At 54.0% G+C, this 24,448-nt stretch overlaps 1 protein-coding gene and 1 non-coding gene across 2 annotated transcripts in view; both read right to left on the minus strand.

Moving 5' to 3' along the window:
• Positions 1–24,448, minus strand: part of CAMTA1 (calmodulin binding transcription activator 1) — an 841,285-nt gene that overhangs the window by 293,227 nt on the left and 523,610 nt on the right. The gene's annotated exons all lie outside the window — the stretch shown is intronic.
• Positions 12,744–12,815, minus strand: TRNAR-UCU (transfer RNA arginine (anticodon UCU)). The gene has a single exon. It is a non-coding gene; the product is annotated as a tRNA-Arg (tRNA).

Consider the following 24,448-nt stretch of genomic DNA (forward strand, 5'->3'; position numbering starts at 1 on the left):
GTTCATTGCAGTTTCAGACAGAAATCCATGAGGAGCTTGCAGAGGGCCACTCACACCCGCTGCCCAGCCTCTGAGAGCACAGGGAATGTCTGTGCCTGGCTTGGCACTGTGGACGCAGAGGCCCTGGCCTGGCTATGAGGGCTGCAGGCAGTGCTGAAAGCCTGTTCCCATTGGTTGTCAGCTGCCTGGCCTTGTTCTTACCCTATCCAGCTCCCACTTTCCTTACCTATAAAAGGTGGATATTAAAACAGTTATTTTTAAATTTTTAATATTTTTAGTCCATTGTGTAAAAGATGTATCTTTATCATGGCAACCTATTCCCTGCCAGGTTGCTGGGAGGGGCAGCACAGCCCAGTGCAGAGGAGGTCAGCTGGCCGTGATGTCAGCCCCTTTGCCCACAGTCCTCCTCCAGGTGGGAACGTCCTCCCACCTGTCCTTAGAGTCTGCTATGGACTGAATTTGTGCCCCCAAAATTCCTTTGTCAAAGCCATACACTTCAATGTGATGGTAATTAGGAGGTGGGGTCTTTGGGAAGTGATTAGGTTTAGATGAGGTCATGAGGGTGGGGCCCCCTACTGATGGGATTAGTGCCCTTAGAAGAAGAGACCACCAGAGAGCCCCCTCTGTCCTCCATGTGAGGACCCAACAAGAAGGCAACTGTCTGCAAGCCAGGAAGACAGTCTGCAAGCAGCTGTCCTGAAGCCCTCACCTGCCCCTACCAGGAGTATGAACCAGGCCCTCTTTGCAACCCTGACCCCCCTCTGACCCTCTCTTCTTGAGTGGCTCACTGTCGCCTTTGAACCCCTATTATGGGCACACATATCTGCCTCTGCCCTTTGAAATGGAGCATCTGGAAGGCAAGGCCCATGCCCAAGTGTAGAACCCAGAGCACAAGCCCGGCACGGGTTGGGGTGGGGACTCGTCCATGCCTGTCGAGCTCCCACTCCCTGCACACACCTGGCCCCCATCGGCCGGTGCTGGCTTTTGGCATTTTTATGCTGTCGTGGTTTCTGATCTGTGGCATGCTGCTCCCGAGGCTGTCTGCAGCATTTTCAGGGCCTGAGGAGGGTATCAGGAAAGCTCTGGAGAGCCATGAGTTCCTCCATCACACTGTGCATCAATAGGGCACTCCTATGCCCCATGCTCTGGTCTAAGTGCCGAGGTACCATTGTAAACAGTCACGGGAGGTGTCCAGCGCAGAGAGAGCCACGCTCGGCCGTGTCCCACCTGCCCTGAGCTGTGGGGTCCACTGTGTGAGTTGACCGTGAACACCCGTCCTTGGGAGGGCAGCCCTCCTACCTCACTGGTCCTTACCTTCCCATCCTCCACCCCAGGCCCCTGCCCGACAGCACTGGCATGGTGATCACCATGAGCACAGGCACCTAGAGCCCTGCAATGCTCCATCACTGTTCCTATGGCTTCACGCCAATTAATCCTCACCGCGGCCCAAGGTGGGGGGGACTGTCATTGTCTCCAGTTCCCAGATGGGGAAGCTGAGGCTCAGGGACATTACGTGACTTGCCCAAGGTGGCCCCACTGGTGAGTCACAGAGTGACACAGCTCTAGTCCCTGGGCTCAGCCACTGTACATGCCCTCTGCTTAAAAATATTCAGCTAATACATATGGAGCACTTGAGGTGCCTGGTCATGATTCTAAGGGGTGCTGGAGGTCGTGACAAAGGCCAGGAGGTGGCCAGAGGATAAGAACAACACTATGGTTCTCCCAGGTAGTGGCGAGAGACAGCTGGGACTTTATCCCCAGGGAGCACACATGAACGGGTGTCCTGTCCTCCCCTGGGGAATGTCCCTGGAGGCCCCAGAGAACTGGGCGCCCAGTCCCCAGGGTGCTCCAGGTTCGAGTCCAGGATGACGCCTGGGATCCAGCCGAGGCCCTTCTGCCCGCCTGGCTGAGCGCCTGCCCCGAGGCCCTGTTGCCCAGACCCGTATGTGAACATCCTGACCACTTCACCACCAGCTTGGAGGCTCACAGAATATGCGGACCTGGCTCAGGACACTGCTGGTATTGGGACTGTGAGGTTTCGTGCATGGATTTCCTGGAGACTGAGCAGTGAGTAGAGGCTTGTTACCTCGTAGCTCCGCAAAGAAGCTGGGCCAGGGCTTTGGGGCACCTGCGGGGGGTGGGGGCGCAGCCATGCACTCACCGCCCCCCCGCCCCGCGGTTCATTAGATGGTAGCTCCTGAGTGCCGGGAGCTGTGGCGGGCCCTGGGGATACGCAGCAAACACGCCCAGCCCCCGGGAAGCTCCACTCTAGTGGAGAGGCAGACAGTAAACAAACAAACAGACACAGAGTATTCCAGAAGGTAACGAAGGCCATGGAGCCGCTCGAGACAGGGCAGGGGGTGGGCAGTGCTGATGGGGGGGCGGGGTGATGTTCTGGCACAGAAGCAGGAAGGCCTCTCCACTGAGGGGCTCTCTGAGCAGCCCGGGAAAGAAGAGGAGGGGGAGAAACAGGCCGGGTGCTCTAGATGGACGGAGTGGCCAGTGTGAAAGCCCCGAGAGGGGGCGCGCCTGGACGGTTCACTGGAGAAGAACATGGACTCAAGACGCAGGTGGGACCAGATGCTGGAGGGCCCGTGTTCTGAGCTGCAGAGCCATCTGGTGACTTCTGAGCATAGAAGTGACATGAGCTGACAGCTGCCATGTTATAAATAGGCCATGGGGGGCCAGCGGTGGAAACACAACTACTGTGATGATCCAGAAAAACATGACAGGAGAGGGTTCCGGAGTGAAAGAAGTCATGGAGGTGGCAAGAAGGGGTGAGACACTTGGAAGGAAGCGCCCACGGGATTTGCTGGTGGACTGGAGGTGAAGTGGAAAGGAAGGAGGGGGTCAAGGATATGGTGCCTGGGTTTTTGGCCGAACACCTGGACGGTTTGAGTTGCCATTTCCCGATTCAGGGAAAACTGCAGAACGGGGTGTGTTGGATGGTGGAGGGAGGGCTGGGGGCTGTGTGCGCTAGGTTAGGTTTGATACTAAGCGCTCAGTGGAAGGGTTGAGTACACACTCAAGTTTCTGAATCTGAAGTCCAAGCCCTGGAAAGGACTTGGGAGTCATCAGCTAACATGTGACATTTAAAACCACGAGACTGAGTGAGCTCGCCTAGGAGGGGTGTGCAGATGGACTGGAGGTCCAGAAGGGAGCCCAGGGGATTGAATGTTTATGAGTCAAGAACAGTTTGGTGAAACAAGCCAAGGAGACTTAGAAGGGGTGACCAGCAAGGTGGGAGGACAGCCAGGACGTCGTGGATGTCTTGGGAAACAAGTGAAGACAGCACTTCAAGAACAAGAACAGGGACTTCCCTGGTGGTCCAGTGGTAAAGAATCCGCCTTACAATGCAGGGGATGTGGGTTCGATCCCTGGTCAGGGAACTAAGATCCCACATGCCGCAGGGCAACTAAGCCTGCGTGTCACAACTACTGAGCTCGTGCACCTCAACTAGAGAGCCTGCATGTCGCAAACTGCAGAGCCCACGCGCTCTGGAGCCCACGCGTCACAACTACAGAGCCCATGCACCCTGGACCCTGTGCGCCACAACTAGAGAAGAGAAAACCTGCACATCACAACTAGAGAGAAGTCCGCACACCACAACTAAAGATCTTCATGCCTCAGCGAAGATCCCACGTGCCGCAACTAAGACCCGATGCAGCGAAAAGTAAATAAAATAGGACTTCTCTGGTGGCGCAGTGGTTAAGAATCCACCTGCCAAGGCAGGGGACATGGGATCGAGCCATGGTCCAGGAAGATCCCACATGCCACGAAGCAACTAAGCCTGTGCGCCACAACTACTGAGCCTGCGCTCTAGAGCCCGCGAGCCACAACTACTGAAGGTTGCATGCCTAGAGCCCATGCTCCACAACAAGAAAAGCCACTGCAATGAGAAGCCCACGCACCACGACGTAGAGTAGCCCCAGCTGGCCGCAACTAGAGAAAGCCCTTGCACAACAACGAAGACCCAATGCAGCCACAGATAAATAAATTTTTTTTAAAAAGTAAATAAAATAAATAAATCTTTTAAAAAAAGAAAATGAGGACATGATGGGTCATGTGGAGTGAGTGCTTGTAGACCATGGGATGCGGATGAGGGCTGCAGACTGAGCTGAGTGTGGGTCATGGAGGCCACTGGTGACTGTGACGTGGGAGCCCCTGCAGGGCTTTGAGCAGAACGGTGACCTGATCCCACCTACATCTGAAGATCAGTCTGGCTTCGGTGTTGAGAATTGATGGAAGGGGCAAAGGAGGACGGTGGCCCAGACACAGGCACCCCTGGCGTGAAGAACCAACAGGACTCACTGACAAGGGGAGACGAGGGCAGCAGAGGAGGGGAGTCAAGGATGGCGCTCAGGTGCTTGGCCTGAGTCTGGGAGGACGGAGTCGCCACTGACCAGAGACTGAGGCTGAGTGGGTGTGGGGGAGGGGAGGGTCAGGACAGAAGACAGTTGAGACATTTACTAGACGGCCCAGTGCAGCTGTGGAGCAGACAGCTGGACGGTTGATGGGACATCCCGGAGAGAGGTCTGAGCGAGGGATAGAAACATGGGGGAACCAGCATAGAGATGGTGTTTCAAGTCTTGGGGCGGGAGGAGGTCACTAGGAAGTGAGTGTCAGTGAGGAAGTGGGCACCCCCGCCTGCCATCAAGATCGGGGGGAACAGATCCTGAAAATGAGCAACCGGAGAGGTCGGAGCAGGGCCAGGAGAAGGGGGTGTCACCGAGGCAGGGCAGCTCATCAAGAGACGGGGGCAACGGACAATGTCAAAGCCTCCAAGACTGGCCGAGAAATGCCGAACGGTACTGCGCGGGGAGGGCAGGGGGGAGGGCCTAGGTCTTCAGACTCGGTTTCCCAAGTCATGGCAGAAAGCTGGCTTTTTTCTATGGCAACCTTTCACTCAGCCTTATTTGGGTCCTAACACGGGCCAGGATTCCGTCTCTTCACCAGCGCTTCCTCGCAAATAGAGGCCAGCAAGAACAGCCACTGTCAAGGGTGGCCTCAGCCTTCTGAATCATCATCGTCATCAGAAAAGTCCCCTTCCAGGCGACCTTGCTTTAGGTCTTTAATTTAATTTAATTCTAATTCTTTAAAGACCAGCGCTTCTTGTAAGGTCAGTGAGCTGCCCCGATTGTCCAGAGCACGGGCGCCAAGCACAGTGGATGCAGGCCCACCCAGGAGCGGGGCTGACACACACGGCCCGCCTGAGTGCAGGACACACAGAACGGGGGCTCGGAAGATCCGGAAACGTCCCTGTACCAGTTCTCAGACCCGATCAAGCCACCGCGTCACAGAGGAAACCTCGTGTTTGTGCGCCAGAGCCCAGAGGACCAGGGCAGCTTTGCATGACTGAAACTGCTGTCCGCAGGCCTGACGCAGCCCCTCACACGCTGATTCGTCCCGAGGCAGCAAGGCGTGGGAAGATTCGTTCTGAACCAGCTGGCTCCTTGCCGTGTGGACCGAGGCAAGGTCTGCTTCCTAGACAACCAGGCGACAACCAGGTGAGGTGAGGACCTGTTACACGATCTGTTTGCTTCTCCAAAAAGACACTAAGGTGCACCCATGCCCATCCTCCCTGTGTGTGCATTATGAAGCCAGGCTTTACAGGTCCAGGAGAAATTCTCCTCTGAATCCAGCGTGGGACACGGCTAGCAGATGACTCTCAGCAGAGCGCCTTGCTTGGGTCTGGACCTCCCTGGGCTTTACCTGGCACCTGTGTCTGATGCTTTAGGGAGCCCGCAACCTTCACAGCCCTGGCACGTGGGTGGTAGGGACATCCCGAAGGGGTCCACTCTCCAGGGCGCTCAGGTCACGAGCTCTTCTTCAACCCGAGCCCGGTACATTGCGGAGCCTGTTGTCCTGGTCACACCTGTTCACCAGGGCCTCCTCTTCCTCTGCGGGTGACATCACCTTCTTTTCTTTTCTTTCTTATATTTGCAGAACGTTTTTACGGTTCTTAAGTCTCTGAAGCCATTGCTGACTCGGGTTCTGACACAAAGCCATCTGACAGTCTCCCACCCATGCCACGTCCACAGCACACCCACTCGACACCCCACATGGGCTCCTGGCCATCCAGAGGTTCGGGGCGGGGGGCTGTGGTGGCCTAGCCCCTCACTCAGCTGCTGTCAGGGACCACCTCTCTGGCCACACGTCCCGGGGGTTTTCCAGGGGCCACTTTTGGGGGTCTCTGGCTCTTCTCTGTGCTGTCCCTGTGTTTATCCCACCCAGTCTGTACTGGATATTATCCCACTCCACCTTACGGAAGAAGTTGACTGTACTTCCTGCTCACTTGAAAATCATGCTACTTTCCTTCAAGGAGGACAAAGCAGTGAGAGAAAAAGCTCCAGCCACAGCCTCCTCCCTTTGTCAAAACAGAAGCTTCTAGTCACCCTCCCCTTCAGAGCTCCTGGCCCGAGGCAGCGGCCCAGCCCCCGTGGGCAGGGTGGAGGTTCCTCCTGAGCTGTTTCCATGACAGATCCACACCTGCACCAGACTCCCCCCGGGGCCCGGAGTCCAGCTCTGACGGCGTCTGCTCCCTCCTCCTGAGGTCCCACCCCAGCGGCCCCGCCCACCGACAGGTACTCGAGGTAATCAGGCAGGAACAACACGTTGTTGAAACCCTATCCGCGCGACTGTGCCCGCAAAGTCACCAAAATCCATTTCAGAAGGGTTTGCTCGGCCAGTCTTTCTTCAGTGAATCACATGTTTAGCAACCGCATAACTGTCTCCCTAAGTGCCCAGCTGGGCCGGGGCTCTGGGTTTAAAGTGTGACCAAGTCCCAGGAGCGGCCAGCTGGGGACTGAGATATGGAAGTGACACGGGCCTCTCTCCCATTTAATCCCGCCCCAAACACCCCCATCTCAGGCGGGTGCACCTGCCTAGGGGGTAGTTTCTACACAAACAACTCAGAGATAAAACCGACGGAAACTCAAGTGAGGTGGCCCGAAAAGCCCAAAGATCTGCATCCGTTGCTGGGGCAGCAGTGGGCTATCTGGCCGTCCCTGTGCGCGAGCGTGAACGGGTGGCCGCACAGGCGAGCACCGGAAGGTGAAGGGAAAAGGCAAAGCCAAGGGTACCGCTGGCGACACAAGCGCATCTTCCAAGCGCCCATTTTAAAAAGAGTCTTTCAAACTCTCCCTGCTCCTGGCTGCGTTCTCAGACTTTGAGAGTCGCCCTGTAGGGCAGCGTCTGGCCTCATGTGCCGTCTTTCAGGAACACTCGGTGCTAATTAGCTCCAGTGCAAACTGGCTCCCAGCATATTCCTCCTTCGTCTCCAGACGCTGGGGTTTGGGGCTCCTGGTGCCCGGGTGCCGTGAATGGTGGGCCGTGCTCCCTGGGGCCACTCCCTCCACACCCCAGGTCTCTGCACAGACCCCCCCACCTGGGGGTGCCCCTTCCCATTTTCCTGGTCCAAAGGAATCTGGAGACCGGACAGGGTTTGCTTTTCATGGGAGGAATGGGCACCACCAAGCCGGTGCAGCTACGGAAGCCCCAGCTCCGCGCTCAGGCAGGACCCTCGCGCCCTACAACTGAACCTCTGTCCCGACTGCTCTCCACACCGCACGGTTCTGAGCTGAGGAGTGTGCGTCCACCATCAACCGCAAAAAGTCCCCACCAGCAGGGGCTGCGTGCAGAGCAATGCTCCCTCCTGGCCCCTGCGGCTGGGAGGCACCATCCCTGCCAGCACCCAGGCTCTTATCCAACCCAAGTCACGTTTGTTACGCCTCGGGGTCCCGGTATGGGGCTAGTTCTGTCCTGTCATTCACGGAGGCTTCACACGCACCCACTGTGGTGTTATCCCCATTTACAGATTAGGAAACTGAGGCTCAGCAAAAATAACATGTCCAAGGTCAAAGCTTGTTGTAAGTGAGGCACCAGGCTTTGAGGCTCACCTTGGGGACCCCAAGTCTGGTACTGTTTTGGGGACACATGACTCCACTGTGGAGTCGGGAGGGGGCACTGGCTGATGCAGAAACTATGTGGAGGCCACAGCAGCAGGTCAGAGGGAAGGGGAGCCCGGGAACTCCTTCTCCCCCAAAGGCCGCCCCCCATCAGCCATTCTCACCTGCAGTGAGCATGAGGTCTAACAGGCATAAAGTTCAATGTCGCCGCATCTTCAGGGTATTTTTACCTCAGCTCAGCTGTAAAATTAACGGATAACTTATCGTTGTACTAAAAAGACGCTTATTTTAGGCCGATCATTAATGAGGAGGCCTCACACCCCAGCCTGGTTACAGAAAGACCTGAAATTGCTTGTATCAATCTCCTGGTTCTGCAGGGATTGACTTTCTCAGAACATGTTTTAAATTGTTTTCCAAAGGAAAGGAGGCCTGTGTAGGAAGGGGCTGGCAACTGAGGGTGGCCCTAGATGTCTCAGGCCCTGGCTTCTGACAGGGAACCCTTAGCAAGACTCCTGGGAGACCCCCGTGGGGAGCCAGGGCCCTCAATCCAAGGATGGGGTCCCTGGAAACCCTGCGGCACAGACGTCTCCCCCAACCAGACCACACGGAGGATGCTGTGGCCTCGAGAGCTCAGGTTCTCAATCAGCTTCGTACTCGGCGCCAGGCTGGCCTTGTGGGTAAGCAGACAGAGGGCCGTCGCTGCCTCAGGGTGCTCACCAGGCTCTTGGGGAAACTGGAGGGTCATCGACTCCAGGGGACGTTGGAAGCCAGTCTCTAAATCCACGTGGAATTGTTCAGAGTGCGGTGGGGGGCATTGCAGGGGGCTGTTGGAGAGGGGCAAGTAGAAGGGTGAGATCCACACAGTAAAAGCGAGAGGGAACGGAATTCTTAGGAATAGGGGAGCAACCCGAGGATGGGCTCAGAAACAGGACCAGGACACACTCATGGACCAGTGAAGCCACGGGCTGGACCAGAGCACAGGGGGTGTTGGGGAAAAGTAAAATGAGGACAGAGGTCAAAACCGCAACATCAGATAAGGTAGACTTCAGATCAGCGAGTAAAAAATGAGGCCAAATAGATACTTTATGATGTTAAAGGCCGCAATTCCCAGTGACGATACAGCTGCAACCTTAATAAAGCAGAAATTAAAGAAGAAGATTGGAAAAGTAGAAACATGCTAATGATAGAAGACTTTAATTCCCCTGCTCAGTCCAAGATAGATAAAGAAGACAGAAATATGTGAGGACAGAAATATAGAAGACTTAGCAAGATATATCGTAATTATTGAATAGAAAAATTACAAATGCATAATTACCCTCTGACCCAGCAAGCCCACTTCAGGAATTTATCCTCCAGATATACTCAAAATACAAAATGACGTATGCAGAGAATTATTCCCCGCAATAATGTTCCTCATAACAACATATTAGGAACAATAATAAATTACGGTACGTCCACACACTAGAGTATCACGCAGTATTAGAAAGAATGAAAGGGGAAGAAACGGGGAAGTTCTCTATGTACTATGAAAACATTTTCTGGGATGTACCATTAAATGACAAAGCAAAGGTTCATCATGGTGAATAAATAAATGGGCAAGAAGTGTAAGAAAGGGGGAAAGTAAGAACATATATTTGCAGCTGTACATAGAAATACTGGAATAATGCAATATAAATCAATACAAGTTGCAACATACAGCTTTTTATAAAATATCACTTTGAATTTTGAACCATCTGAATATATTAATGTGGTCGGCAGAACAATGACCATCCCAAAATGCCCACATCCTAATTTCTGACACCTGTGACTATGTTACTTCCTGGCAGAAGGGCCTTTGCAGATGGGATTAGAATTAAGGACCTTGAGATGGGAAGGTTATCCAGGGTCATCCAGGTGGGCCCCACGTAATCTAATGAATCTTTAAAAGCAGATACTCTTCTCCGCTGGGGTGAGAGGGAGCTGAGACTACGGAGGAAGGATCAGAGAAATGCAACACTCCTGGCTTTGAAGATGGAGGAACGGGCCACAAGCCAAGGAATGTGGGCACCTCTAGAAGCTGGAAAAGGTTAGGAAACGGATTCTTCTCTGGAGCCTCCAGCCCTGCCCACACCTTGATTTTAGCCCAATGAGACCCGTGTCAGAAATCTGACCTCCAGAACTTTGAGATAATAGTTGGTTTAAAGCCATTACATCTTTGGTAACTTGTTACAGCAGCAATAAGAAACTAATACAATTAAATATTTTTTTAAATTACATGGGAAACATCAAGAAGACATTTTGTCCTGCTGGTCTGGCTCAGACATTGCTGATGGTGAGAGATCCCTGGGTCAAGGCTGAGTAGGTACAACTGACAAAGGATTAATTTCCAAAATTTACAAGCAGCTCATGCAGCTCAATAACAAAAAAACAAACAACCCAATCCAGAAATGGGCAGAAGAACTAAATAGACATTTCTCCAAAGAAGATATACAGACTGCCAACAGGGAAACATCAAGAAGACATTTTGTCCCGCTGGTCTGGCTCAGACATTGCTGATGGTGAGAGATCCCTGGGTCAAGGCTGAGTAGGTGCACAGCTCACTGGCATGCCCTCACCTTGACATCCAGAAAGGCCCACTGTGGGTCCACCTTAGGACCTGGGGACAGGTTGAGAGAGACGGGTCTGGAAGGCTCTTGCCCACATTCTCCTCCTGACCAATCCTGGTGCTTCCCCATGTGGCCCTGCCTGGCATCCTGGTTCTAGGGACCTGTGAGTAGAAGCTTCTCTACCACAGTCATTTCTGTGACTGTGTGACCTACCGTGCCCAATTGAAACAGATCCTGGGAACACATTAAAACAGTGTCTGAAGAGTGATCGGCTGACACAGGCATTATCATCACCCCCACTGTACACAGAGGGCAACTGAGGCCCAGAGAGGAGAAGTCAACTGCAGGGTCCCAGGCCTGGTAAGGAGCAGGGCCATTCTCGCAGCCTCCGTCTGTCTGCTTCCCAAAGCTGGTACCTGCACTGCAGCTGGCTCCACGGGCAGCCACAGTGTGTGCCGTACAAGCAGTGGCACCCACCACGTGGGTGCAGATGGAATGTGGGGGGCAGGCTGGTGTGGAGCTGGGGTGCCACCTCCGGAGTCCTCAGAGTGCACGTGGGGACGTGAGTAGCCGGGGTGGGAAGGGACCAGCCCTGCCCTGTCCTTGGGCTCCTGGCTCTGCTCTGCCTCTTCTCCTGCACCCAGAGCTGCATCACAGGTGAGGGGCAGGTAAAGGTGAGTCCCTCATTCAGGAGTGCAGGCCAGGCAACAGGTAGGTCTACAAAAGTTATGCAGATGCTGAAATAGTGGACGGTGATAAATAGTGCCTGTGTGCTACGTTAGTTGCCCAGACTTGGAAAGCAAACTTCCCTGCGGTCGTGGCACCCCCAGCTGCAGCCTCGGCCGACCCTGCCCTGACCACTCTCATCTGGGCTAACCACCCTGTCTTCTCCTCCAAGGCTTTGGAGGCCCCCAAGTTTCTCCTACCTGCATCCCCCCTTCCCTTGGCCTAACCCCGCTCCCCTGGGAACCCTGGGCTTACACTCCACCCTTTCCTGTCTAGACCACAGCGAGGGGCTTTTGTCACCTCCCGGAGAACAGGCTTTCCCACCCTGGCTCTCACCACCACCCCGCCCCACCAAATGCTAAGTAAGATCAATTACCCACCCACAAGCTGCCCACACGTATTTCACTGGAGCCCCGTTCAGCCTCGTGGCTGCCGGTGTGTTTCTAAGAGACCAGTCGAGGGCGAATCTGCAGAGAAGACGGGACTCTGCTCGGCCAGAGGTGTCAGGTGGAGCCGCGCACCTGCCTTCCTGTTCAACCTGGGACAGGTGGTGTCTGGAAGCCACTCCTCTCTGCGTTTCTCCCCAGTCCGGTCGGAGAGCCGGCTGCTTACAAGAGATGCCAAGGGAACACGGATGTGCTGAGAGCAATGGTCTGGACACCTGAGCCCTTTGGGGCCCAAAGAGACCCGGCATGGGCTGTGGGAGGGAATGGGGGCAGAGCCCAGAAGCAAAGGAAATGACCCTAAAGTGATGCACTAGAAAGAGTGGCGCCGGGGCCAGAGGAGAGGCGGCTTGGGGCCAGGGGAGCATCTTCTTCAAGTACCTGAGGGCCCATCTCGTTACAGAGAGTAGATGCCAGGGATGCCCTGAGGCGCTGAGCCGTGCAACAAGGGGCGAGCAGCCGAACAGAACCCCCCACCCTCACGCCCCACTTTGGTCCGCCTGCCCCTCCTTTCGCTTGTGGAGCACCTGTCCAGTGCTGTGAGGCTGTGTGTCCCACCCTGGCCACGCTCTTCCGGCAGGGAGACAGGCCCAGGCAGAGAGAGCAGCCTTGTGTCCAGGGCATGCCGACCGACCAGGGAAGAGTGGGTGCAGGGGCCCGAGGCCCTCGAGCCCTGCTCTGGGTGTCTGGCCTGGCCAAGGGACTGGCCTCTCGGCAGGAAAGGGGAGCTGCCAATGAGAAGCAACAAATGGCTCCACTGGACTCCCAGTTGCAACCAGAAGAGCGTTCCCAGCAGGCACGTCCTCAGTGGGAGCCGGGCACTGTCCCCAGGCCGCGGTGGCCAGAGAAGCAGGCTGATGGCCAAGCCCCCTGGACTCAGAAGTCCAAGGCTAGGACGTGCACCAGGGCCCCAGGACGGTGCTTCCAACCAGGGCTGGGCTCCCGGGCTGGGTCACCTCCCCTTCCAGCTTTCCAGGACCATCCCTCCCAGGACGTTCCTTCCAGGAAGAGAGAGGGTGATTTTTGTGTTTTTTTTTGTTGTTTTATTTTTTGGCCACGCCATGCGATCTGCGAGATCTTAGTTCCCTGACCAGGAATCGAACCCGTGCCCCTGCAGTAGAAGTGCAGAGTCTTAACCACTGGACCGCCAGGGAAGTCCCGAGAGAGGGTGTTAAGCCTTTCCCATCCGATGACACGAAAGTTCGAATTCTGTGAACTGGAAGTGCCACTAACCTTCACGGTGACAATGATGACAACAGACACAGCAGCGCGACATCCAACACCTGCTAGAGCTAAACGTTTCCTGTGTGTTATTCCACCGAATTCCCGCAGGGACCTTATGGGAAAGGGACTGTATCCCCATTTCCCAGATGAAAAAACCTGACCCTTCCAATGGCAACTCGCCCCAGGCTAGCGGCGGGGCTGGGAGCTGAACCCTCCAAGGTCACAAGCCACAAAGGCAGGCACGTGTCCCCAGCCCCAGGGATGGAGGAGGCGGCCCTGGGGGAGGAGTCTTTGCGGATCTGAAGGCCCCCCATAAATGGCCCCAACAACAGAAAGGGGCTTTCCGCACACTATCTGCAAAAAAAAAGCCAAGTGAGAGGGAGGGAGAAGAAACGCAATAAAAGCAAAGATAAACTGTGTTGAAGACAAGATGGCAGGAAGATGGATCTCGCTGGAAATTCCTTCTGACTGGACTCTGAAAGGATCAGAGCAGTTTTCGTCCCAAGATTAAGCAAAATTGTTTTCCGTCATAACCTCCTACCCCCCTGTGTCCAATCTCCTGCTCTCATTTCTATGCCACGTGCATTTTAAAGTCTATTTTGCAGCTGTCTGTCTGTGTGTGTTGGGTGAAGGACGCTGCCTCTAGCTTGTGGAGCCCAGAGACCTCATGGCCTGGCTTGGGGGGAAACAGAGACCAGATAGAAGTGGCGGTTCTTAGTAAGGGATGGGACTTGGGATGTGGAGGTGAGAGAAATTAGGATTATGACGTCTCCGGGCTGGGGACTGAGAAGACAGTGATGCTGCTACAACTACGGGAGAGAAAGAAGTCGGTCCTGGTGGTGTGGGTGGCAGGGGGCTTGGAGGATGGGAGGTAAGTGGCTCTGGTCTGAGCGTGTTCAGAACATGGAGACCCTGGGAAGGAAGGAGGCCAAGGGCAGGGTCCCAGGGGACCTGGACATGGAGGAGAAGCCAGCAAAGGAGACTGGGAACCAAAAGGGTAGCAAGATAAGAGGGAACCAGGAGGTAGCATGGTGGAAACCATGGCAACGAGTCTCCAGGCATAAGTGGGCAGCACCACCGAACACCACGGAAGGACACGCCGGCGAGAGCTGAAAAGCCACTGGACTTGGCAGTCGGGAGACCTCAGAGCGCCTCCGGTGGCCTGTGTGGGGCTGGAGCTGCAGGAGGAACCCCTCGCGGGAGCAGGGCGTTTGCACAGTATCTCGGCGACTCTTCCGCCCGGGGGGACGCTCTGTCCTATTTGTCTGCACCCTTGGGAGGCTGGCTGAATGGTCACCTGCTGCAGGTGGCACAGCTGGCAAGGGTAGGGCTGGGCCTCCAAACACGCTGGTCCCCTGTCAGAGTGCATGCTCCTTGCAGGCGGAAGTGCGGGCACCGCCAAGCAGGAGGCCTGGGAGAACGGAGGGGGCCAGGGAAGAGATGAGGTGAGGCCCCAGCAGCAGGGCTGAAGACCAGCCACAGCTGGAAGCCACATGTCGGGGCCGGGCCCTCGGCAAGGCTGGCATTGCCTCCACCCCACCTCACCATCAGGGAGGCTTCGGGGCTGCAGCCTCCCAGAGGACAGTGCCGCGTGCCAGGCTTTGGACCCCGCATCCCTCTCTTGTGCTGAGCAGCTCAGCTGGATGGTGGCTGAGGCTCCTGAGGTCAAGGGGATTGGCGGAACTCCACACGGGATGGTTACTAAGCTCTGCATCATGGGTCTGTGAAATGGACTCAAAACCATGTGGACGATTCAGGGCAGACTGGTCCCAGATGGAAAGATGGGCTCAAAATGAACCTTTTCTGACAACAGGTCATCTTCTGGTGTGCAGCGTCCCCCAGCCCATCACAGGGCCGGGCATCAGTGGCCCTGCTCGACAACGGTCACCGTGAAAGTAGCTTTCCCAAGGGGTCTGCCTTTAGCTCGCTCACGGTGTGCAGGAGCCTCGGGGAGTGAGGACAGGCTTCGGAGGGGCCCTTCAGAGGGAACTCTGAGGGAAGCACGGGGGTGTGATGCCAGGGGGCGCCCAGAGTCGTGTGCAGCCCGGAACCTCTGAGTGAGCGAGCCTCGGGCACGTGGCAAGACGCGCAAACTGCACGCGACGGTGCAGAACCGCCGGCTAAGCCCCGGGTTTCCAATCAGACAGTCAGAAGCACTTGGGGCCAGGAGGGCAGGATGTGGACGGGAGTTGCGGGCAGGGTGGGGCCCGAGCTGAGCTTTGGGGGGAGGGCAGGGGGCGGAAAGGCACCCCAAAGTCACTTTGGAAACTGGAGAGTGCTGACCCCACAGGAGAGGTGAGTACGGCATCAGCTCAACACACGACCAGGTCGTTGCCCGGCCGAGCACCTTGGGGGGCATCTCCAAGCAGCTGGCATGGCCTCACCAGCCCATGTCCCTGGGGTCTGCTGTTCCTCCTCGTGCAGCTGCTTCTTCAACTGCCCGCTCCGGGCTGCACAGTGGCCTCTCAGGACCCTCCCCAGTCTGCCTGGTTCCCCCCACTTCAAGTACTGGCATGTGGGCAGGAAATTTAAACATCACAGACATCCCCACAGAGATGCTATCCAAACAGCAAGGCTGAAATAAACATATTAAAGTTGAAATGTAAAACGCCTGGAGCAAATGTCTATGCAGCTTTATTTGCTCTGGAAATATTGCTTGCTGCTGTCCAGCTAAAATCAAGTGTCCTGTGAATAGCAAACAGACAACAGGGACAGGGGGACAGGAAGCGGGGATAGAGGGCAGAGCCCTACAGTCAGGGAGGCACTAGCACCCCCTGAGGCTGGGAGGCCCCAATGTCCCCCAGGTAGAGTACAGTCTCCTGCAGCTGGGGCTCACCACTGGGCGTCCCGGGTCTATCCCCGGCCTGTGAACAGTCCCCAGACAGGGGTCCCCACTGTGGGGACAGGCAGAGTCCCACTGTGGCCTGGGATGTGGTCAGACGTGTCCCCGGACTCCTTTTACCCCTTGACACTTACGTCTGGTCATAAAAGATCCCAGCCTCACCTGTTCCGTTCAGCCCCTCCGGATGCAACATTAAGGACCATGGGACAGGGCTTCCCTGGTGGCGCAGTGGTTGAGCGTCTGCCTGCCAATGCAGGGGACACGGGTTCGTGCCCCAGTCCAGGAAGATCCCACATGCCACGGAAAGGCTGGGCCCATGAGCCATGGCCGCGGAGCCTGTGCTCCACAATGGGAGAGGCCACAACAGTGAGAGGCCCGCATCCCAAAAAAAAAAAAAAAAAAAGCACCATGGGACAGATTCAGGGCCCCAATGAGGGTGTGAAGAAGGCTAGCAGGGCGGGCCTTTCACGGCTCCCATCCCAGGGCTGCGGTACGTGCCTGTGGGTGTGCAAAGTGCCAGCCATTTCTCCTCAGACCAAACATTCTTCCTAAATGGGAGCTGGACTGGCAGGTGTCCCGGGGACCCCACCCCGTCCTGACAGCCTATGGAATGACCTTCTGGCCAGCCCGCCTCACACTCAGGGCCTGGGGGTCCCATCAGGCCCTGAGTTGGAAATTAAGGCAGCAGCTTCTAAGTCAGGAGGGGCAGGCAGGGGTCCTGGAGAGGGAGGCTCCCACAGGGGATGAAGCCCCCTTTTAACACAAAGGCTGCTTAACCTCAGATCTCAAGTCTTCAGAAGGGCTTTGAGAAGCGGGCATCCCCCAAAGGACAGTAGGGGGCACCAGACCCCCTTAGAGGCACGGGGCAGGAGAGAGAAGCTGCCCTAAAGGAGGCTGAGACTCGGGGAGGGGAGGCAGGTGTCTGTTTGTTGGGGGCAGCCAGGAGCTGGAGGCCAAGCAGCTCAAGGTCCCTGCCAGGCGCCCAAAGCCACAGCCGTGCTCCTGACTAAGGCCGCGCGCACGCCTGGTCGCACACCGCAGTGATTGATGGGGTTTTCCGGTCTGTGATTTAGCACACCTACACTTGACTATTCCTATCCTAATTAAGTTAACAAAAAATTAAGAGTGACAAAATGGCAAAGATGTACTGATTTATCTAATGTGTGCCCTTGCGGCTTAAATGGGCACACACTCCTTTTAACTGGGAATGAAATAAAGGGGAATATCAGGCGTTTGAGCTACGTGTTTGCTAAAAAATTAGCCCTGGATCAGCAGAGGCTCTCCACGGCCCACACACTCATTGGTATGGATCATCGCACAGCGCCGGGGCCTGCACTGCAGTGTCGAAGAACCAGATCAAGGCACCCAGGACGTGCACCAGCTGAGGGCCTCAGCCCCGGAGGATCCTGGCCACTTTCTCTCGGTGAGAAGCAATGACTATACACTGTGCTGCAGGCGGGCTTCTAGACTGCTGGATGGAGCCATGACTGCCTTTTGATATACCCTGCCCCCCCCCACACGCCCTGCATAGAAGCCTTCCCATGGAGGCTTCCAGAAAGGGGAGCCACGGCTCTCCCATGCCTCCTCTCCCTTTCCAGGTCCCACGTGGGGAGTAGGGGAGCAGACGAGCCCAGCCCTGCAGCCCAGATCCCTTCTGCTAATCCACTGCATTTACCCTGCCCTGCGGTCACCTTTGGATGTGTTTGCTCCATGCCGTACTGGGGGAATGGAGGCAGAGATTCTCTCCGTTCCTCTCTGCGCACATGGCACCAAGGGTAGTGCTTGGCACACAGCGGAGACTCAATAACCCCATACAACCAACATCATCATCGCCACCGTCTTCCTCGTCTTCCTCAGTGTCATCGTCTCCATCATTATGACCACCATCACCTTCATCATCATCATTCCCATCCCCTCCCGTCAATGTTAGCAGCAGCGGCAGCAGCAGCGTCTTCATCACCCTGAGCCAGCGCTTACGTCGGCTTTACTCTGTGCCATATGCTATTTGAAGTGCTTCGAATGTAGTAACTTACTTTAATGCTCTCAATAACCCTAGGAAGTAGGTATACTATTATTTACCCCCATTTTACAGATGAGAAGACTGAGGGGCGAAGAAGTTAGCCCATGTTGTACAGGATTAGTTAATGGGCTAGTGAGAGACAGAACCAGGATCTTAACCAGTTTGAATCTCTCTGTCTTAAGGGTTCATGCTCTGGGTCACTGCACTACATGGTGTTAAATGACCGAGAAAGATTAAATGAACAAACAGGCATGCAAGTGCATGCATGAACGTTCAGCAGATGTCAAGGAATAGAGGGATTAGAGGGAATAGGGAATAGAGGATGCTTAGGGAATAGAGGATGCTTTTTTCACTATTTATATTTGGCAACAAGGTCCGTCTTGGCCCTCCTTCTTCCTTTCCAGTGGCAAAGGTCTCAGTTTGTCAGTGATGTAGGGTTGGGACCCACACTCTTGGGGCACTGTGTGTTTTTGCAGTGCCATTTATAAGTAAGCGTGTCCTTGTTTTGTGATAATGTGGTGACCTCGATTCTTTGCCCCGTAGAACGCCAAGCTCCATACAAGCAAAGAGGTGGCGTGTCTGTTCATCACTACATTCCAGTGCTTAGCGCAATGCCTGGCACATAGGAGGTGCTTAGTAAATCGAAACAGGTTTTATAAATAAATGAACTAACAGGCAAAAGAGAAGCATTTCCTCCAAAGTTCTTAGACTCACCATTGGAGATATATATATATATCCATTCCTATATCCGTGTGTCCATGTGTCCGTGTGTGTGTGTGTGTGTGTGTGTGTGTGTGTGTGTGTGTGTGTTGGCTAATAAATCACTGGAACAAAGTGGTATGTACTTAATGTTTTATGTCAAATGTTGTTTCTCTTTTATTCTTCCCATGTGAAAGAATGTGTATAAACATAGGAGAAATGAAGAGAGCACTGGATTTGATATCAGAGGGATGCGCTGAGTCCTTGGGCCAGCCTCTCTACTGGGGGGGCAGCCTCTCTACTGGGCGGGGACAGCCTCTCTACTGGGGGGGCCAGCCTCTCTACTGGGGGGGCCAGCCTCTCTACTGGGGGGGACCAGCCTCTCTACTGGCAGGGGGCAAGAAGACCTACACACTGAGTTACTGTGGAATTTAAGTGTGGCCAGGTGTGTAGACGTGTTGTGTAAACTACAAAGTGTAAAATAAATGACATGCTTTACCAAGTCCCTATCCCTAGTAATGGAGCCTGGCCTCAGACTGAAGAATTAGAGGTTGTACTTATCCTGGGAACGATGATAATTCTCACCGTTTGTTGAGCCCTTGCTTACAAAAGGCCCTACACTACACATTGAAGACATTCTTATGTATTCGCCATGACAGCCCTCTCAAGCACCAGTATTTACCCCATTTTATGGATAAAGGCATGAGATTCAGAAGGCAGATCCTAATTCACCCGAGGTAAACAGCTAGCTTGCATCTAGGTCTCCACGGCAGAGACAGCCATCTGCACCTCTTTATCCATTCTCTTCTTCCTTGAGTACCAGAACCCCCAAATTTAATTGGGCAAATGGCCATCCAGAATGAAGACTACATTTCCCAGCTTCTTTTGCAGTTAGATCTAGTTGTAACTGAGTTGTGGCCAACGGGAGATAGGTAGAACTATTGTTCTCCCCTTTCTTGCTGCTGGAATGCAGGCACTATGGCTTGAGCTCAAGCAGCTACCTTGTGCCGTGAGGTGGGAGACATGTATTAGGATGGTGATGCTGGGTTACGGGAAGCCAAGGCTCTGATCAGCCACCAGCTGCCGTGCTGGCTCTGGATTCCCTAACCAAGCTTTTCCAAGGCAGGGAAATCAAACTATTCTACTTAAGCCATTGCTGTTTTGGGGTTTTTGGTCACTTGCAGCTGAACTTCTCTCAACTAATATGGTCTGTCTGACTGCATAGCACATTTTTTTAACCACTTCCTTTAGAAAGCAGCTTACCTTCATCATCCTTCCAAGACCTCAGGACATTATGACAAAGCCCGTGGCACAGTGTCTGGCTCAGAGTGAATGCTCGATAAAGGCTAACTAGCCACTGCTCTCGTTGCTCTAGCTACTGCTGCTGCTATGTGCAAACATGCGTCCCCTGAGCGTCCTGTTTAGCAATCCAGAGGGACTGCATCAAGTTGCTGGGCGGGCGAGACCGTTTTCATTGAGCCCCAAATGCTCACCCTCTCTGGTATCTGAAAGGAAGACTCTGATTTCAGCTCCAGAAAGAGTCCTCAAACTCTTTGCACCAATTGTGTGTTTATGCCAGAGTCTTACTTAGGCGTGATGGAATTAGGCTATACAGAGGGAGAATTTTTTCAGCTCGGCAATCCCAGTGGAAGGGTGGTCAGAAACGGTGAAATGTGACCTCACTGGGCCACATTTTAAGGACGCCCAAGGAGAGGGACATGCCAGGCAGATAGACGCTTACTCTCTGAGCTTGCAGGAAAATGAACCCAAAGGTCTCTCGGAAAACTCTTTTGCGAAAACCAGATTTCCATATAAATAATAGACATGTCAGAACATACGATGTCTGAGTTTTGGTACTTATCCTAAGAGCTGAATGTACAGTCTGTAATAATTTCCTCAAATTCTAGAGAAGCTTCCGCAGATTCTGTCCTCAGCACCGGCTTTGGGCAATTAATTAAATTGCCTTTTTCTTTCCCAAAGTGGTGACTGCTGATTGAGAATTGCCCTTTCCACCCCGCTCACTTGGGTGGCCATCTTTCTGTCTGGCTGCGGCCTCATCGAGTCTCTGCTGGAGAACACAAGACAGACAGACGCGGAGAGGCTTTCTCGGCTCCCAGATGGCGTACGGTTTGAACAGTGAAAACTCAAGGAAACATTTCCCTGGAAGGAGAGGTGAGGAAAGACAAGCAGGAAAACTGAAAGATCAAAGTGAGGAATCAGAAACAGAGACGGTAAGAAGTTCGAGTCCCCTTTCAGACGTCCACTGCCCTTGCCTTCTAGGGAATTCTGCTGACTGAGAGGTCCAGTTGGCACTTCAGAATGCCCTGATGAGAACCCAGCAGGAGGAAGACCCACAGGTAGAGAAAGTGCTTTGTTTTACAGTTTCCTGGGCACCAGCAGACTTTTCTGCCACCAGCTCGAAATATGAGATGCTGGTGTTTGTTTCCAGCTCCCTGAATTTAAATTACATCACCAAGGAAGAACCTTCCCGAAGGAAACGAATCTCTGCAGGTAATGATTCCCTCACAATGGACTTCAAGCTGTAATAAAAATATAACTCGAATGTTAAAGGTGAATTGGAATTAAGGATCCTATCACCTGGGTTGCTCCACAGTACAATAAAAAAAAAAAAAAAAAAAAACAACTTATTTCACTGCCAACAGCAAGTCTCCTGCGACACCTCTTTGAAAACCAACTATTTCCGAAAGTCGAGTTAGAAAAACACATGCGCTCTAGGGTATAAAGAAAGCTGCGCTGTGTATAAAATGTAATGCTGAGCGGTAGATCTTAGTATGTTGACATTATAAAAACCGGGTAGCAGTGGGAAATAATATTTGTACAAAGGTGGCAAACATAAACGCCAAACCTGCAGGCACATTTATAGACCCTGTCACGCATTGTGGCATTTCACCACCAGGATGCTAAAAAGAGCCGGGCAAGGAGGTCCCCCGTGGCGCCACCCGAGGCACACGAACCGCTGTCAGAGCGCCTCTGCGGGCCGGGCACCGGGGCTGCCTGTGCACGACGGGTGCCGGAGGAGCGTCTGTGTGAGACGTGAGCTCAGGAAGAGTGGGAATATACACTTGTGCCAGAAAGCCAGGCCTTGGCCCTGGGGCTTCCTGCTCTGAGCGCCTACAGAGCCACGAGCCTTCCCACCAGTTCAGTGCTGACTCGGGCTCGGATTTTTTTCTTTTGAATTGACGTCAAATTCACATAGCATAAAATTCACTGTTTTGAAGCGTGCAGCTCGGCGGCATCAAGCACACTGGCGACGTTGCGAAACCATCAGCATTACGTAGTTCCAAAACAGTCTCATCACCCCCAGAGAAACCCATCCCTGTCTGTCATGTGCTCCCCTCCCCCTCCCCCCCCACCCCCGGCAACCAGCAATCTGCCTTCTGTCTCTGAATTTACTTATACTGGATACTTCACAGGAATGGAATCATAGAATTCGTGACCTTCTGCGTCTGGCTTCTCTAATCGGCATCACTTGTTTGAGGTCATCCACGTTGTAGCAAGCGTCGGTACCTCATTCCCCTTGATGAGTGAATGATGGTCCGTGGTACGGAGAGACCACATTTATTTATCCATTCTTCAGTGGAGGGGCATTTGGTTGCTTCCACCTTTTAGCTCTTCCAATTATTTAACGCAGCTTTGTTCTCTCTCCGAATCAAGCCCTCTCTGGCAGAGCAAAGGGGGTTAGTTCCACGGAAGCCCACCAAGCTTCATTTGCTGAATGAATAAATAAAGAGAGGGTGCTCAAGGGGACAGGTTGAACGCCTTTCCGGCATTTATTCCACCCCCCGCCCCACTGTGTAACAATCGTAACAGTTGGGGAATTTCCTCTTACGCCATCTTCCAGGATAGAGTCAGATGTGATTGAGCCAGGGATTGGCAAACTTTTTCTGTAAAAGCTCAGCTAAGACATATTTTGAGCTTTGTAGGCAATACAGTCTCTGTTTACCGTCTCAGTTTTGCAGTCATACACAATGTGTAAACAAATGGCTATGGTTATGTTTCAAAAAAACTTTATTTACAAAAGCAGAGGCAGGCTGGATTTGGTCGGTGGGCCATGGTTTGTCAACCCTTAGTCTAAACTAACTGCATCTTCTCAGCCACAGTGATTGGTTCCAGTAGTCAGGTGACCTAATTGATCCAATCAGAGTGAAGCCCAGAACTTTTTGCTCCGTGGTTTGCTTTTCTTTTGGACACTGGAGTGGGGGTTTGTAAAGCCTGAAATACCTACAGCCATTTTATTGACATGAGGAAAGCCAGCCAGGGATACAGAAAACAAGGAGGAGGGAAGCATTGAGAAGATCAAGAGAACATGACCAGAGTCTTGATCAAGCCATGCCTGAAGTCCCCTCTTTATCTGGACTTTCACTGCCTAACGTATATATTTTGCCCTTACACATTTATTACTTGTTTCTCTCCCCATTACGAGGATTTCGTTAATTGCTATATTCCTAAAGCTTAGCACTTTTTAAGTGCTTAGCAAAAATCTGCCAGATGAATGAATGCTTGGAGATTTTCAGATCTCTCCTGAAGCAGAGGGTGAAGAGAGGGGGTGGGGGGAATGAGCCAGAACAGCTCACACTCCCCTGTGAATCCACCAGGCGGGTGCTCTCCATGTGCTGGGACCGGGCTGCGGGCTTGCTGGCGGTGCCGCCCTGCCACAGCAGAGCCTTCTTCAGAACAGACGTGCAGCAGGGGCCAAGTCTGTGATCCAACCTGTGATCTCATTCACAAGAGCCTTCGGACTCGGGCTCAGGATAAAGCAGCCCCGGGGAGCGGCACCCATCTGAGAGGCAGTTTCGTTCATACGGGCAGGCGGTAATCAGAGCTGGGCAGAACCTGGCTCCCGTCTCCAGGGCAAAAACGGTGCCAGGTCCGGAGAGCAGACGGTGCCTACAGTCAGACGGACCTGGGGTCAAACCCCAGCTCCATGGGGCTACAGTTTCTTCCTCCTCTGGCCTGGAGTATAAGGTGGGTCTGTTCACCCCTACCTCTTAGGAGGGCAGTACCATCAAGGGTGGACGCGGTGGCAGGGATGCACAGTCCCTATCAACCCCCTGCACCCCCATGAGCTGGCCAGCACAGAAGGACCAGTTCGCTCCGTTGCGGCCTGACTCAATTGGCCAACCCCTCTGCCCCCTCTTTGTAGACCAGTTCCAGATACCAGGCCAGGGTCAGCAAGTCGATGGCACACCCCGCCTGGCGCTCCGGTGTGGTAGCAACACGTGCTCCTCCTTAGCCCTGGAACTGGCTGCTAGCTTCATTCTCGCAGTTGAGGACAGAACACAATGCAGGGCTTTCACTTAGATGCTTCCCAAGCAGGCAGGCAGCTGTCAATGCCGGACAAGCATACAGGCCCGGCCAGAGCGGAGGCCCCTTGCCGTCCAGGGATACCCAGACCCGGCTGGGTGATGGAAGAAGCAAAAATAAATTCATAATCAAATAAATAAATAAAGAGTTGTATTCTTGCTATTCCTACTTCTGCAGTTTGAGACATTTCTGCACTGAGGTGTCCAGGATGCTGTGAATAAACAAGACCCACGGGAGCCCTTGGGTGACCTTGAAATATTTATTCGGCCTCCCCATTAGCGTTTTAAAAGCCAAGGACTCACGGGCTCCCGGTCCAAGGCAGGCAGGCCCCCTGGTAGGGCTGCTCCCGAAGGAAGGGCCCACTTAGGAAAGCAGAAGGTGGGCCCTGCCCTCAGCCCCCCAACTCCATCCTCCCAGGGCCCTCTCCCCTGGACCCTGTCTCTGCTGACAAAGGGGGGCTTGGAGAAAGCTGGTCCTGTCGAGATATTTGCCTTAATCAGTGGAAAGACCATAATGGTGTGAAACATCAGGCCCTCAAATTCACAAACAAACCCAAGTCTCACGACTCTCGCCCGGAACAGGGGCCCCGTATTTATCACCATCCTCCGGCGTGGGGAACCTCGGGTTCCCTACCCGGAGGAGCCGGGGCTATGAACTGGGGCCAGGCCTGTGCGGGG

This window comes from Neophocaena asiaeorientalis, unplaced genomic scaffold, assembly GCF_003031525.2.
Source record: "Neophocaena asiaeorientalis asiaeorientalis breed wild unplaced genomic scaffold, Neophocaena_asiaeorientalis_V1.1 scaffold275, whole genome shotgun sequence".
Taxonomy (NCBI): domain Eukaryota; kingdom Metazoa; phylum Chordata; class Mammalia; order Artiodactyla; family Phocoenidae; genus Neophocaena; species Neophocaena asiaeorientalis.